At 50.5% G+C, this 16,545-nt stretch overlaps 1 non-coding gene across 1 annotated transcript; it reads left to right on the top strand.

Moving 5' to 3' along the window:
- The first annotated feature begins 14,395 nt into the window (after positions 1-14,395).
- On the top strand, positions 14,396-14,467 carry TRNAE-CUC (transfer RNA glutamic acid (anticodon CUC)). The gene has a single exon. It is a non-coding gene; the product is annotated as a tRNA-Glu (tRNA).
- Positions 14,468-16,545: the final 2,078 nt, after the last annotated feature.

Here is a 16,545-nt window from a genome sequence, read left to right as displayed (position 1 = left end):
TCCCAGACCCGCCAGAGCACCTCGGGGCCACGTGCCAGGGCTGTGCAGACACACCCAGAGCAACCACCCCCAGCAATGCCCAGAAATCCCCCAAGGATGTGGTGATCCCAGCAGGTGAGGCCTGACGCTGGCCAAAGGTGATGTGGACTGTCCCCTGCGCAGACAAGAGGGCCGCCTGGCCCAGCCAGCCTTCCAAGACCCCTCTCCCTGCACCACTCCAGCCAGGAGGGACCTGTCAGTATCCAGGGACATGCGACCAAAACAGAAGGTGCTCCCGGAAAAATGTGTTCCTCTCCTGTACTGCTGGTAGAAATAGAAAATTGTCCAGCCACCCCTGAAAATTGTTCAGCAGTTTCTTACAGAACTAAACACGTACTTCCTATATAATCCAATCCAGGAGTGTAACAACCATACACTTGAGCATTTATCCCAGAGAAATAAACACTCGTGTTCACAAATACACACACTAAAACCTATGTTCATAGCGGCTTAATTTGTGATCGCAAAAACTTGCAAACAACCCAAATGTCTTTCAAAGAATAAGTGGTTAAACGGACTCTGGAACCACCCACATGAAGGAACACCACACAGCTCAGATGGACCCAAGGGCACTGCACTAAGTGAAAAGACATCACACACACACACACACACACACACACACACACACACGCCTGCAGAAACTGGTAAAACCAATTAGGCTCCCAGCCCCTTACCAGCTGACTGGTTTGATACTGGGCTGCCATGACCTAAGATGTCACCATCGGGGGAAGACAGGAAAGGAGAGCATGGACTCTGTGTGTAATCTTACAACTTTCTGTGAGCCTATAACTATTTCAACATAAAAGTTTTCTAAAAATCAGTCTTAGTAATCAGAAGCAAAACAAACAAACAAACACAAAAATCCCTGCCTATCCAGATATCTTTCCTGAATGGAATTTATAATCATTTTCCTTCAAATTTCTCATATAGTTTAAGCTGCATAGAAACTTTGCCTTATGAAAGTGGTGAATGAAAAAATGTCACCAGCCATATCAGTAAACAAAGGCTGTTGCGGCCATCAAGCCCTCAGCCACTGCAGCCACCCCCAACGGTGCCCCCCGAGGGGCCTCAGGATGAGAAAGCGCAGGATACTGGCCCCAGATGGCTGAGGTGCCCATGAAAGGAATGATTTTAAGGAGCCCAGACTCTTGCATCTTCCTGTATACAGGAAAGCGCTGAATTCCTTAACTTGAGATATTTGGTTTTCCTGAATTAACAGTCATCTTTTGATGTTCCGACGACCTGGTTTTTGTTGCAAAAACTCCTATAGATCCTAGCTCCTCCCTGACCTCTTTGGGGGAGCCCCTCAGAGCTGTCAGAGATGCTGTATCCCGGGCTTAAGTGCTCAGTTTTGTCCACCAAATAAAACATAACTCTCAACTTTTCGGTTGTGCACTGGTTTCCATCAACAAAGTCAATGTGGCATAAACTAGAGCAGGGCAGAAAGCTTGGGGTGCGGAGGAAGAAAGCAGGGAACAATACACGTCCTTTGGACTTAGAGGTGAGCAATACCGAAAGAATGAAAGTATTTTCAATATTTTCAGATTTTTACTTAGAAGATTGAACTTGAGGGTCTTATTCAAGTAGAGCAATAAATGGGTCAAAAAATAAGGTAAACAGGGACTTCCTTGGCGGTCCAGTGGTTAAGATTCTGCGCTTCCAATGCAGGGGGCACAGATTCGATCCCTGGTCAGGGAAATAAGATCCCACATGCTGCATGGTGGGGCCAGGGGAAAAAAAAAAGGTAAACATAAACACAATGCAGATATTTTTAAGTCAATATCAATGTTTTAAGAAATTCTTGATCCAATTACCCTTTATGGGCCAAAGAAAGACTCTGTCACCTAACACACAATTAATCTTTTTTTTTTCCCATCTCTCTTGGGAAAATAAGATGAAATGACCAAACTGACTATCAAGCAAGTTACACAAAAGCTGCATGCACTTTCCCTGGAAAGAGAAATTGTACATATTCACCACAAGCAGAGCAAGAAACGACTGCACAATTCTGGCACAAACTCTTCCTGGGGCCACCCCGCTTGCAGCTGGCAAGGCAGTGAGTGACAGTCCCATGTGCCAGCTACCCGTCAGCACCCTCAAGTCCTGTCTGGAGTGGGCAATAAAGCTGTCAGGAGTTTTCCCTTTTGAAGCCGTCATCTGGTTATTCATGGAAGTGGCTGAAGATTGGGGGCAAAATCTCAGGAGTAAGAGGGGGAGTCCCGACTGTTGTAACGTTTGAAAGAGTGACTTTCTTGCCCAGGCAGAGGGAGCAGGGGTGGGACTGCCTTGGGGGAGTGCGGGTGGACAGAGGATCCAGCAGGGAAGCTGTTTTCCTGCCCCTGCTGTCCTGAGCTCAGACCCTGTCTTATTCCAAAGCCCCAAAGTTAGCCCTGCAGAGAAGGGACTCCCCTGACTCTGCAAAGTCCTCATTTACTAATGAACGCCCCCCTTTTTTTGTTTTACCTGACCTCTGATAGTTCGCAGACATGTATTGACTTGAAATATATTCTGGAAGCAAGCTGCACTAACTGAAAAATCACATGCATCTTCTCTGATCATAGCCCAGCAAGGCCAGACACACATTAATATTGCGACAAGTACGGGCTGCTGAACAAACACCCAAGTCAACGAAATGTAACATAAACATCTAATTTCCACACTAATTTTAAAACATCCGCTGGGGATTGCTGTATCGTCAAAGTTCAAAAGTAATATTCAGAAAATTTAAGCTCTAAAATGCGAAATGGTAGAAGAACCATCACAGTTATTTGAAATTATTTATTAGGATGAAAGCTTCTGGGAAAAGGAGAGAGACATGGGGGGGGGGGGTGTTATTTGGCATAAAATCTGCGGAAGAACTGCATCCTTGAAAAGCTGAATTATGGCACCAATTTGAGGGCCCAAGGTATCCAACTGGTAGGAGACAGTGGATCGAGGAGGCTGCCACTGTGACCATAATTCACATCGTACAAACTGGTCAATCCCTTTATCCTTAACAGTGGCTACAGAAGACGTCAAAGCCCAACTCCTGGTGAACTTGAAAGGCTTTCTGGGACATCAATTCCCAGGACTCAATTTTCTCTATCAGATTGTTGCAAATAAATCTCGTTCTACATCTCGCCTCATAACAGCAGAGAAAATGTGTTCCTGTGCCTCTGCTTTCTCGTGCTGTGTTTACTGCTGCAGCTGAGACCTGACCATCCCCGCACGAGACCCAGACGATGGGACCCCCCCACCCCCACTGCAGCTCCCAGAAACAACGGAGCAGTAAGGCTGTAAGTCACCATCAAAACGGTCTCCACAGAGCCAGGCAGCTGGCTTAATGAGACGGGAAGGAGGCTGCTGGGAAGGAGGGATGACGCCTTAACAAGACAACGCACGTCCAGCTGTAATTTATCCTTCACAACACCTTTAATTTTTCTGGGGCTTCTCAGAAGCACCATCGCCATTGTGAAGATGCCAAACCCCGCGTAACCCTTTTCGATCACTTCACGCGATCAACAGAAGCATACAAAACGTTCTTGAAACATTTGAAAATATAAACTAGCACAATGCAGTCTATCTGCCTCCTTTTCTGCTGGGTCTGCAGCATCTGAGATTTAAGACATTCCCTTTGAAAAGATAGCGCTCGTGCAATCCTGCTTTCTCATTCTGCAAGGCTTGGTGCACTCTGTCCTTTTTTCATGCACAACGGCCTCCTCCTCCTGATCAGGAAGGTGGGCCAACACTTTCTGTCTTCCACACCCCATAAATATTCCCAAACCCACGGCCAGCGGCCCAAGTCTGCTCGGGGCCGGGTTCAGATTCAGAAACAAAGCGGAGGGCTTCCCTGGTGGCGCAGTGGGTAAGAATCCACCTGCCAATGCAGGGGACAGGGGTTCGAGCCCTGCTCCAGGAAGATGCCACATGCTGCGGAGCAACTAAGCCCTTGAGCCACAACTACTGAAGCCTGCGCGCCTAGAGCCTGTGCTCTGCAACAAGAGAAGTCATTGCAGTGAGAAGCCCTTGTACCTCAACGAAGTGTAGCCCCCGCTCTCTGCAACTAGAGAAAGCCCGTGCGCAGCAACGAAGACCCAATGCAGCTAATAAAGAAATAAATAGATAAATAAATAAAAAGAAACAAAGCTGAGGTTCCCAGGGCTGCAGGGATGAGGGGACAGGCCATCGTGCTGGGGCAGAGAGACCCAAAAGGAGCCCTGAGTGACAGCTGGGCCGTGAGGACCAAAGACAGACACGGACACACGGAGCTCCTCCTGGCCCCCTCTTCCTAATTGTCGGTGATCATTCTGCAGTGCACACAGATGTCGAATTACAAGATAATAAAGAAGAGGACACGACACACCCTCTCCACTGCAGCTTTGCTCTGCTTGGGGTCTCAGGCACCAGGCAAGCCCATGGGGACCTTGGGCCTGTGCACATCCTCCCAGCCTCAGGGGCGCCTCTGCTTCCAGACCCCACACCCTCACTCTCTCTCCGTCCTGGTGACCACCTCCATCCGTGTCCAAGGAATAAAACAAATCCACTCCCCTGACATGTTCGGTCAGTTCCGGCCCCTCCGGAAGCCCAGAGCTGCCCGGCTAGGCCTCTGAAGCTGGGCCAGGGCTCTGCTCGCCCCCGGGCGAGGGGCGGGGAGGGCTGGTGCAGACAATTTCCCCAAAGATAGGTCTCTCCCAAAGAGGAATCTTCACATCAGCAAAGATATACAGTATTCTAGACCTTGCTCCAAAATGCGCCCAGTCTTCTACCAGCCGAGGAAGCCGCCTGCCTGCTGGGGGGGCCCTCGCCCTCCCGTCTGACTTACTCCCCCCAAACCGGCTCCTCACCCCCACGTCCCTCACTAATGTCAGGCCGCCCCTCATCAGGCTAATGACACGCACCCCGCCCTACACACAGCAGGTGCGGTGAGAGCATCACTCACCTTCCCGGCCACGTGGCCATGGTCCCCTGTGCCCCGCCCCCACCCCCGCCTCTCACTTCCTCCAAACACCTGAGATGCTGCCTCCGCACGTGAAGATCCCCCAGCAGCTGCAAGATTAAGGCCTGGTCACCTTCTCGCGCTGCGCACGATGTCTTCAGAGTGAAGTCAGTAAAGGGATAGAAAGTCTGCTCTACATCCCCCTCCTTAGGAAACACAGCCTCCTAGTTCTTCCCTTTTTTCAGTACAGAGAAGGGATTTTATTTTATTATTGTCTTTTTGACAGAAAACACCCCAGGAAGTACATCTGGGACAGAATCTTACAAAAGTAATGTCTTCCAAGAATCCAATTATTCCGACTCTCTGTGACTCGAAATCTTTAACTCTCAAGGGCTTGGGTTTGGCCCGCAGGCGCAAACAGCCAAAAAACGAGAGGCTGGAGGCAGGGAATGGCTTTCTGAGGGACAGGACACACCTGTTACGTTTGAATCCCCAGAAGCACAAGGCTGTCCTCTCATTTTCTAAGAGCTAATTGTTCCAAGGCCCAGAGGGACCTTCCATACAATAGTGTCTGCAGAGACTCGATTCCCTGGCAAGAATAGCCTTTTAAATCCTGCCCGCCACCACCCCCCACACCCCACCCCCGCCCCTGCCGTGAGCATAACCCACTTAATCCCATCTAATTTTTTAACGAGGCTTTGTTTTCCACACAGACTCTCACATTTTTAAACATGGTGTCCCCCCTTAGAACTGGTTTTAACCTTTAGCTGCAGCGGCTGCCCTGCCACGTGTGTGTGTACATTGCACACACCCTTGGATCCCCACAGTCTGGTCCCCTCCCAGCTACCCCTTTACAGTATGATGGGTTAATAAGCTGGTGACCTGCGCAAAGCAAGACACAGCGATTTAATCTCTTGCCAGACTTCGCCCCTCTTGGTGCGATGCTGTACAGGTTTCTGTAAAAAGTCCCTGCTGTCTCAGCAGCCAACCAATCTATGGTTTACTTCTTTCTGGGTTTTTGCCTTGTTTTCTTTCTAATCAAGGGGTGAAAAAGTTTTAGGTTCAGTTGAAGTTCCTGACGAAACACAATTGAGATTTTTTTCAGCGATAAAATCTGTGTATTTGTATTTCAAACAATGTAGCTAAAACGATGTAAATTCCTCCTTTTGCCTTTTTTGGCTTAATGAATATCATTTATTCAGTATGAAATTGTTATACTATGTTCCACGTGTTAAGAATAAATGTACAGGGGCTTCCCTGGTGGCGCAGTGGGTAAGAATCCGCCTGCCAATGCAGGGGACACGGGTTTGAGCCCTGGTTCCAGGAAGATCCCACATGTCGCGGAGCAACTAAGCCTGTCCACGGCAACTACTGAAGCCTGCGCTCTGGAGCCCATGTGCCACAACTAGTGAAGCCTGCGAGCCTAGAGCCCGTGCTCTGCAACAAGAGAAGGCACCGCAATGAGAAGCCCGCACAACGAAGAGTAGTCCCCGTGCTCACCGCAACTACAGAAAGCCCATGCGCAGCAATGAAGACCCAACACAGCCAATAAATAAATACATATTTTTTTAAAAAAGAATAAATGTACATTAAATCTTGGTAACAATAAAATAAAATAAAATAAAAAACATGGTGTCCACTTCTATTCCAGAAGCATTGACAAGACTGTCTGGTTTGCTTCACTTGAGCCATGCCTACACTGTGTCTAAAACAAACAAAACCAAGAAACCTAGACAACAGCAGTGAATTGATTTGATTGTCAACCAGACAATGAGGTAAGCTGACTGCTTTACTGAACTAGCTAGTGATTTAGTCCATATGATTTAAGGGAATCACCTTGATTCCTTTAAAACTATCAAACCATATAGGTAGCCAAATTCAGGAACTCTTTTAAATAGTTTCTGGGTCCTTGTCCTTTAAAAGTGAGTAGAAATAAGGTTCCTCTGAATTTTGGGGGGAAATTCCACCAAGTCCTGATGAGTCTCACGTGGCTAAGAGCTGGGCAGAAATGCAGTGTGGTGGCCTGTCTCCCCGAATCCAGAGCGCGTCTGAGACGCTCTGGTCACAGTGCTGCCGTCACCAATCCCTTAACAACCAGGCTCTGCAGACTCACATCAATGAATTTCAAATGGATTCCATTTCCATTTTTTAGAAATGGCAAAGGGGGACGTGACCTCTCCATGTGGTCTCAGCAGCCTTCCTGGGGCTCTGCAGCATGATCCCCCAACAAAAATTCATCCTCACCTGCCACTCTGGGCAGAGGCTGGGCTCAGACAGGGGCCCTGTATCAAAGAGGAACCAAGGTTTTTCTTTACATTTGAAGAGATTTTATTCCAAATGTGTCTTGGCTGACAGAGCTGTGATTTAGGAGCTTTTTCTTCAGTCCCCGCCCCCGCCCCCAGCTCCCATCTCCACTGTCCCAGCCCTCAGCTCACCTGCTGCAGCTTACAGGGCAAGGCAGCCCAGCCCAGGTCACTGGCTGCGACGGACACTCACCACCTCCGTCTGCCCATCTACTGCCCCAAACCACAACCACGCAGAATTCAACCCTGTGTGTGTACACACACACATGCACGCTTTTTACGGTAAATTATTTTAAGAAGTCCGTACCTTTTTCATTGCCTTGTTAATTTCTCCCCCTTTTTTGGTGGATTTTCAAATACAATGATCAGAGCAGTTGAGGAGGAGAGAGACATAAAAGTCTGCTGGATGAGATGCTATGTGAACTTTTGGAGATCCTGCTGAGAACAGAAGCCCCTCCCACTTAGACCTCAGTTTCTCTTCCTGCAGAAGGAGGGCAGCCGTGTCTGCCACGGTTTGAGAACGGAGGTACCATCCCATCTTCTTGTCTCTCTAATCTTCAGTGTACAATGAACAAAGTACCATTTTCCTTCGGGCAGAATAATTAAAAGCAAAATCTCCTGCATCCCATCTCTGCACCCAGCTCTCACACTAATCATGCAGCGATTCTGAGAACAGAACCCTCCGTGGGGTTTACCTCCTATCACCGTGCCCGCTCCAGAGGGACCTACACATGTCACCTGTAGCTCCGGGGAACTGCTCACATTCAGTAAGGAAGGAAACAGTCTTTCTCTCAGATAAGCAACTTGATTGCTTTGGGAATAGTCTCTCATTACTGCAGCCCTGGGACACGTTATTGTTAATATGATGAAGGAACCAGCCTTTCTGTAGAGTGGGGCAACTGGCCCTTCCTCCCAGAGGCAGTAATCGAAGAGGTGGCTGTGTCCCCGTGCCCCGTGACAGGGCTGGCACCACACTGGAGACCAGGTCAGAGGTCTGCCTCCCACTCCTGTCCTTGTGGGCTTGGGGGCTGCAGGGTAGACGTTAGAACCCAGGTGGTTAGAGGACTTTCCTGAAGGCACAGGTACCCCCCTCAGATATACAGGGCGGTGGCGGGGCTGTCAGGGCTGTGACTTTTATCTACATCCAAGGCAGTATAACAGCATCGACTGTGGAGCCTGATGAGCTTTCAGGATTTTACTTTTTGTACCCAGAGGGCACATCACTTTCTACTTGGAGCAGACAAACTCAGGAGGATTTAATACTTGAAATTTGACGGTAATGAATCCATTTCCCTGTTCCCTGCTCTGTTCCAGGCCACGTGATTGACTCTGGGGTGAAGCGGTCTCACTCTCAGGAACCCGCTTTCCCACCTGCTCCCCACTCTCCCACCTGGTCCCACCTTCTGCCTCTTGTAAGCTTTCTCTCTCCATCATTCTTGCCTTAAACATTCTGATTTAAAGTCCTTTGCCATTGTTTTCCACTTTTCACCCAGCCTTATAAAGTTACCAGCTATAAACCAGAAGGGACGTGAATAAGATAATTTTGCCCCCTTCCGCTCACCGTTGAAAACACCAGCAACATCAAATAAAATGTGGTTTGGGGGCACTGCACACAGAATCAAGCCTGGGGAGGCCATCCTGCGGGTTATATTGGGTGGAGATCATTCTAGTCACAGGCAGTGCCAATACCTGGTGAGGACACTTTAGCCATGGGTGTCTGAGGACAGCTGTTCATTTAGTGAAGATCTACTGGACCGTGAGGACTCGACACTGCTTTTCAAAGAACAGATTCTTCTGTCTGTACCTCAGGGGGGCTCTTTTCTCTTAGAAAAAAGGTCAATTTTGGAGTTTTCCAAGCTCAGCAGGACGGATGCACGGCCCTTTCTGTTTGGACATGGTGCTGTTGGTGCCCTTCTGGGAGAGGGTGCTTGTAAACCATTTCCACCCTGGTGATAAGGGATTCATCCTTCTTTACGTGTGCCTCCCTAACCCTAGTGACCCACGGCAGCCCCTGGGGAGACAGCGGAATCCCCCCCCCCCACCCCGCCATGCACAACTTTGGTTTTCTGATTATTTTGAGCTGCAGGCACTTGAAAAACAACGAGCACAGCGAGAGGCTTTCCCTGAACCCCCTTGTCTGGCGAGAGACGGGTCCTCCCCTAAAGGACCTCAGTTGTCATAAATCCCCTCCCCAGGAGTTTCGTTAGTTGGGGGGGGCGGACTTGTCACAGGGGAGGTGCCTAGAAGTCGACACCGCACCCCGGAGAACTCTGTCACAAGCCGTCACCCCTCCCATCAACTCTTGTAAGGGCCCCTTCATCTTTCCTAAAAATCATCTACTTTCTCCCAGAGTCCTGCCCTCTCCCTTTCCTTACTAACCTGGTGTTTAAGCCCGAATCCTAAGCCACCTGGGGAGTCACTCACATTCCCTGGGCATCTCCCAAGTACACACGAGGTAAACGTCACCAAACTTCTGTGTAGTAAAGCTCACTCACCTGGCTTTATTCCAGGAGTCTCAGCTAAGAATTCAGAGGGTGGAGGGAAGATGGATTTCCCGTTCCTGCAGTTAAAGTTATGGTAGGTACGTTCATGAGAGTTTTCGGTGGCAAGTACCAGAAACCACTGGACTCTCCCGAGGCACTGGGGCAAGTGGGACCAGGACGCAATGTCCCCGCGACCTGGGGGCAGGGAGGCAGCCAGGCCTCAGGAAGGGCTGCAGTTGAGAAGCAGAGAGCATCTGCATCCCTGAGAGGTCCTTTCGGAAGCACAGCCAGCCAGCTCCTCTGCGGCTGTTCCCGTCACAATCGCAACCCACCAGCTGTCTCTCCTTCCTCCTCCTGGGAGACCCTGACCTGCCTGCTTGAACCCAGGGTCCACCCCCTGCTCAAGCCATTGAGGCCAGTGGGCAAGTCATGTGACAGTCTCCACCCACACGGAGTGGGCACTTCTCAGGGAAGGTGGGATGGATTGCGGGCTGGAACACTGAGTTCTGGTAAAGATACCCACCCTGGGTAGCCACCAAATTCTGGAAACACAGATAAATACATGACCAATAATTTATTAATATTACATGATGAGATAATTTTGTTTCCAGACCTGGTGGCCACCTTGTACCACAGGGGTGACCTATGGCCCTGGCACAGGAGGCAGCAGGGCCAGATTCCTTGGTGTGTTATGATCCCGGGTGGCCGTGCATCGGGGCTCACTGCCCACGTGGATCATGTAAATAGGTTCATATGTAATAAAGAGATAATCGCCTGAGCGACTAAACAGCCTCCAGCCACAGAGAACACTTAGCAGGCTAATTAGCAGCATTCACTACTCTCCCCCAGGCCCCCGAGAATGATTCACGCTAAATCCTGAGTAATCCAAACCCTAGCGCTCAACTTTTCGCTGTCTGTCCCCAGCCCAGATGCACCGTCCCCTGCCTTAGATGGTCAGCAGTGGAGAGAGCATGCACATGGTAAAAAAAAAAAAAAGTGTGGTCTCTCTAGCACGGCAGCTTCAATATAGCAGGACATCCTATGTCTGCTAAGAGCCCCCAAGACATGAGAGAGAGAGACTGAGACAGAGAGAGAAAGAGAGAAAGCTACATGACCCTCTGTAACCTGGCCTCTGCATCCTGTTTGCTGTGTTATATTAGGAGCAAGAAGCTAAAGCTGGCCCATAATCGAAGGGAAGGGTATTAGACTTTACCTTCTGATGGGAAAACAAAGAGTTTGTGGATATATTCTAAAATCGTTATAGAAGTTCCTGGTCCTTGCATAAGAAGTACCAGGAGAGGCATCTGGAGGCTCTGCAGTGGCTCAGCTGTGTTACCAAAATGCAGGTTCCCTCAACCTTACTTCTCAGCATCTTTAAGGATTGGGCAAAGCAATTATATTCCAATAAGGAACTTAAAAAAAAAAAAGTTACAGGAAGCAGATCCAGGGTTGCCTGGAGATGGGGGTGAGGTTGCAACAACAACAACAAAAAAGGACTGGGCTTCTCATGTTATGTTCACACAATGGCTGCTGCCTCTCCAGCCATCACATCTGCCTTCTAAGCAGGATGCAGGCAGAATGTCATTTGCCCCCCATTCCCAACTCCCTGCCTGCCTGAGCAGGCAAGTAAAAGCTTTTTCACACCCCATGCAGCTGACCTCCTCTTAGATTTAATTGCCCAAAATTGTGTGGCATGGCTGTCAGGAGCTCAGCTGAGCTGTCAGGGGTTAAAGAGTAGCTAGAGAAAGCAACCGGGAGCATCAGGGAAGTCTGTAATCACCCACTGCAGTGGTACAGGCACCCATCTCCCCTCTCCCTCCCTCATGGAACCCTGCGCCCACCACTGCGAGAGAGGCTGGCTCAGTGCAGATGTCGGGGGGGCTCACTCTCCAGGGAGCCAGAGCAAAGGGACCGGATTAGGGGGGAGATGTGTGGAGGCACGAGGGCCCCCCAGCCTGGACTGTGGATCCCCTGAGAGCCTGCAGCCTGGCTGTGCACCAGTTCCGTGGGAGGGCTCACACCCGAGGTCTCCCAGGGAAAACATTTCTTTTTTTTTTTTCCCTCTTGATAACAGATTTTCTCTGTAGCTTTTCTTTTTTTAAATTTTATTTATTTATTTATTATGTTTTGGGGGGTACACCAAGTTCAATCATCTGTTTTTATACACATATCCCCGTATTCCCTCCCTCCCTTGACCCCCCCCCCCACCTTCCCTCAAGTCCCCCCCATCCTCCCTGTCCCAGTCCTCTAAGGCCTTGCCGGGCCTGAGAAACTGCACGCAGGTTTTTATCCAGGAGCTGGACCCCTCAGGCCCCATCTTGCTGCCAGAGATTCTTTTCTAACCTTTACAATAAAAGAAGACAGGGGCTCAGGTGGCCGGGATGCATGTCGAGAGGACAGATCAAATTTATCCATCAAGCAGCAAAAATTCCCAGAAAGGATGCTTGATTGCATTTCAGATGTGTGGACGTGTGATGAGTCAGCTGTGAATTGTGAGACATACATTTTAATGTGTGCATGTAATAGATATCAAGTATCAGAGAGAAAGAAAATATTTGAGGAGAGAAAAGTCAGAAAAAAATTGGGGGAGGAGGAAATGAGAGGAATGAGTAGGGACAAAAGCAAGATGGTTCCCCTGAAGCCAGGAGGACAGGCGGGGAGGTCAGGGACCCCGAAGGACGGGAGGGGAGGTCGGGGACCCCGAAGGACGGGCGGGGAGGTCAGGGACCCCGAAGGATGGGGGGGGAGGTCGGGGACCCCAAAGGATGGGGGGGAGGTCAGGAACCCCAAAGGACGGGAGGGGAGGTCGGGGACCCCGAAGGACGGGCGGGGAGGTCAGGGACCCCGAAGGACGGGAGGGGAGGTCGGGGAACTTGGGTTCAGTTTCTCAACCCCAAAGGAGGTCGATGTTGGCTTTGTCGGATGTGCCCTGTCCCTCAGCCTTGCCTCACAGCATCGTGAAGTTGGTCTGGCCTGTTTTTGGCTGTAGCAGCTCACTCTCTTGTCAGCATAGAAGACGGATCATCCAAAACAAATCTCGCAGTTTTCCAGACTCCCCTTCAAGCAGAAAGTTCTGAAAATGAATGCACCCTGCCTCCTGAGTTTACTTACCACGCCCTCTGCTAGACTTCCAACAGCTGTAGCATCATGCTTGTGCAAAAAAAAAAAATGGTTTTTTCCTGCTCAATTCGTTTAACACTTAATTTTTTTCTGCCAGTCAGAGATGAATTAGCAATGACTTGATAGCCAATTAACATTCATAGCAAGCTATTTTGTGACCCTTGGGTCAGAAACAAATTTCCGACAAACCTCAGGAAGGATCTCTCTTGAGTTTGTTTGGGTGGGAGATTCACATCCTGCTCTGGGTTCTCAGCCCTGCGCAGAGCGATGGCCACAAGCTCCCGTCTATGCAGCCGGGCGGCTCAGAGTTCCCTTCTCGGTGAATTCCCTGTGCTGTGGGGAGAAAGTCTGAGGCTGCAGCTGCCAGCAAGCGATTCTCAGCTGCAAGTCCCTGTCAGCTGTGGACCAGGAAGAGAGGCAGGAGAAGGTGAGAGCAAGGCTGCCCGTCTCCCCACCCCAGTGGCTGGACCACTCTCCTCCCCAGGAACAGAACGGCCACCGTCACCAGGGGTTTCCCAGGTATGACAAACACGCTGAAGCTGAAGTCAGCCTCCCTCCCCCTGAGTCAGAACTGTACGGTTAGGGATCTATCAGTGAATCTCTACAGATGGAAACGTCCATTTCAAAACACTTAGAATTTTCCATTCCAGTGGGATTAGCAAACTCTCAAATTCCTAGTAGTTGACCAATCTTTTTTGTTGATGGTCATTCCACTGAGAAAAAACAATCTTGGACCTCAGGTCACTGAAAGGATTGGATGCCTGCAACATGTCCCTTTACATCTCTGTATTTATAGAAAAGCAAATGCTTGGCCACACGGAACATCTGTGAAGATAATATATCATTTCTGATACTGTGCTGTCAAAGGGACAGAAGGAAAAGATTTATACAAAAAGAAAAGCAAGTACGGCCAGCTCGTTACCCAAGAGGGCAAAGGCAGGGAGACTTATAGTAACCCATCCTCACAGTTGCTAAAAGCCTGACAAGGGAAATATGCATTTTAACCAGCTGCCAGCTACCAGCTACCCCAACAGGGTATTCGTGTCTGACACGGAAAATAGGGGGGCTTTAATTTTCTCCTTGTCAGTTTTCAACAGAGAGGCTGTCACTCGAGCAAGCACGGCGACCATGCGGGCTGCAGAAGGACCCTGTCCTGCCAACACCCTGTCTCAACGTCGTGAGGCGGAGCGCAGGACGTCTACACCATCTCCCTCCATAGCACTTCAACCAGCCCGCCCCTGCGATGGGCTTTCTTTTTTGGATGGCACCAGCTCCCTGGGCTCTGCCGTAGCCTCCGTGTCAGTAAAGGAAACTTGGATGACAAGTGGCCCCCGTGAGCGCGTCCTTGGGCCACTGTCCAGCCCCATCAAGGGGATTCTTGGGCGACACGCTATTTTCCCAGTTACTGGTTTGGTGCTAATTTAGTTCAAGTCATTTAACAAAAAATCTTAAGCCCTAGGTTACTCCTAGGTGCTGAGGCTCTGGGTCATATACCATGTTTCCAGATATGATTTCAAAAGTGCTGTCCAGGGAATTCCCTGGTGGTCCAGTGGTTAGGACTTGGCACTCTCACTGCCATGGCCCAGGTTCAATCCCTGTTCAGGGAACTAAGATCCCCAAAGCTGTGTGGTGCAGCCAAAAAAAAAAAAAAAAAAAAGTGCTGTCCGGCCCTTGGTAACCTGGCAACAGTCACAGATGTCCCCAGAGAGCTGGCGGGTGTGAGGAAATGTGGCCCATATTAATTATATATTGAGTGCCACCTACCCTCCTATTCTCAAGGAACTTACATTCTAGCAAGGGGAGGTGGTAATAATGTCACCAAATAGTGAGCTGACCCGCTTGAAGCACCTGCTCTTTAGAGTAGGAAACACACTAGTTATAAAGAGGATCAGAGCATCCTCAGACGCATGGTCGGGATGGGCCCCTCCCGGGAGGTGCGTGCGCTGAGCCTGGTTCTACACCAGCTCTGGTGCCAGAATAAGCTTCTAGGGAAATCAGTGGCTCGGAGCAGGAGCAGAACCTGGGGAGGAGGGCCTGGCGAGACACTGGGTTTATTCTGCCCGCAGCAGGAAGCATCGTGAGGCTCCCGCCAGCTCACGATGGAGCCCGGGCCGCAGAGCGAGGGTGAGGCACGTCCAGCCAGCTGGGGTCTTGCCGCCGGCCAGGCAGCCTCCGGCCAGGTCCTTCTGGTCACTCTGCACCAGCAGTGGGCCATCCCTTCAGCTCACACTGAAACTTTGAGTCGGACGCCTGGTGCGTGTCTGACGGCCTGATTCGCAATCACACATTAGATCATCATATCCTTAGAACAGGGGGTTCCCCCAACCCGTCACGAGACCTCTTGATGAATTCACCCCTGAATGTGCCCCTCTGAAAACAGCAACAGGCCTGGGAGAAGTATACGACCAGAGCTTGAATCTAAGGCTGCGAAACGAGAAGCGTTCACTGAGCAGCGGTCCTTAGTTCCCATCCTTCCTGGACACTAGCCCTGGCGTGTGAATGCCATCTGGGGGGCAGGGTGGAATGGACCCACACCTACTGCAGCCTCAGCATGCCAGCACCCACCCCTCCCTGCTGCTCAAAGCTTCCGGGACTGCCTGACCACGCGGACGATTCCACCTCCGGCCCGTCCCCCTGCCCCCCAGACCCGCACCCTCCAGAGACCAGGCAGGCAGCATCTCCCTGACCCACAGGACCCCTGTGGGCAGCCGCCCCTCATCCTGCCCCTCAGCTGCCTTCCCCTCTGCCCTACTTCCCGCTCTGCACCAAAAACAGGGGCGCCTCTTGTGGGAGCGATCAAGCCCTAAATCACTATTTTTATTTCTTGGAGTAAACGTAAGGCTGAGAAAAGGTTCTGGAATGACTGCCCTGGGGAACCAAAGTCCATCTGGAAACACGAATAATGTGAAACTTATCCCTCCACAGAGCCCCGCAAGAACAATTACAATATCATCCTTTCCGAGAATTCCTGCCAATTTTTTATGGGGTCAGCAGAAAGTTACATCTTAAGTGAAAACTGCACAGGTTTCTATGGGGGGTAGGGAACTGGCGGGAGGAGGGCTATGGAAGTAAGTTACAGGCAACCGTGAAACTCCACGGACGGGATGCGCGCACACCTGGCCCTTCACGTCAGGAAGCGGGATGGCTACGTCACCCACCCATCCAGGTATTACTGAGAGACTCCTGTGTGCCAGGCACTGCAGGCACCGTGGGGCAGCCACTGCCCTTGCAGAGCCCGCGTTTTCCTGCTGTTGGAAGACGGGCCGTAAAGGGCCCACTGAATGCAATGTCCCAGGTCAACCCGTGACTTCTAGTCCTTACTGTGGCTCGGAGAGTACGAAGGGAACGAGGTTGTTGCTTCATTATAGCTGAGAGTGAGACAGACGGGTAGTCATTGTTTGAAAACTCCCAGAATAATGAGATCTGGCGTTTACGTGTTCTCTCATACTTTTCTCCTCAAGCTGCAGAGCTCGGCTGAGAGGTATTTGGCAAAAGGCCTGGCTCGCTGAAGCCGTCACCTGACAGCGCGTGGGGCCCTGGGCCAGCCGGATTCCAACTCCACCGCGGCGGCTGGATGAGGTGATGAGCGCACGTTACCATAAAACCGCAGAGTGGCTGTAACTCACCCCATCACAGCTAGTAATCATCTGCCTCCAAGGAAACGGTCGATAGTGGTCATCTTCCG

The sequence above is a fragment of the Hippopotamus amphibius genome, chromosome 2 (assembly GCF_030028045.1).
Source record: "Hippopotamus amphibius kiboko isolate mHipAmp2 chromosome 2, mHipAmp2.hap2, whole genome shotgun sequence".
In the NCBI taxonomy this organism is placed as follows: domain Eukaryota; kingdom Metazoa; phylum Chordata; class Mammalia; order Artiodactyla; family Hippopotamidae; genus Hippopotamus; species Hippopotamus amphibius.
This window is presented reverse-complemented; position numbering and strand designations above follow the sequence as displayed.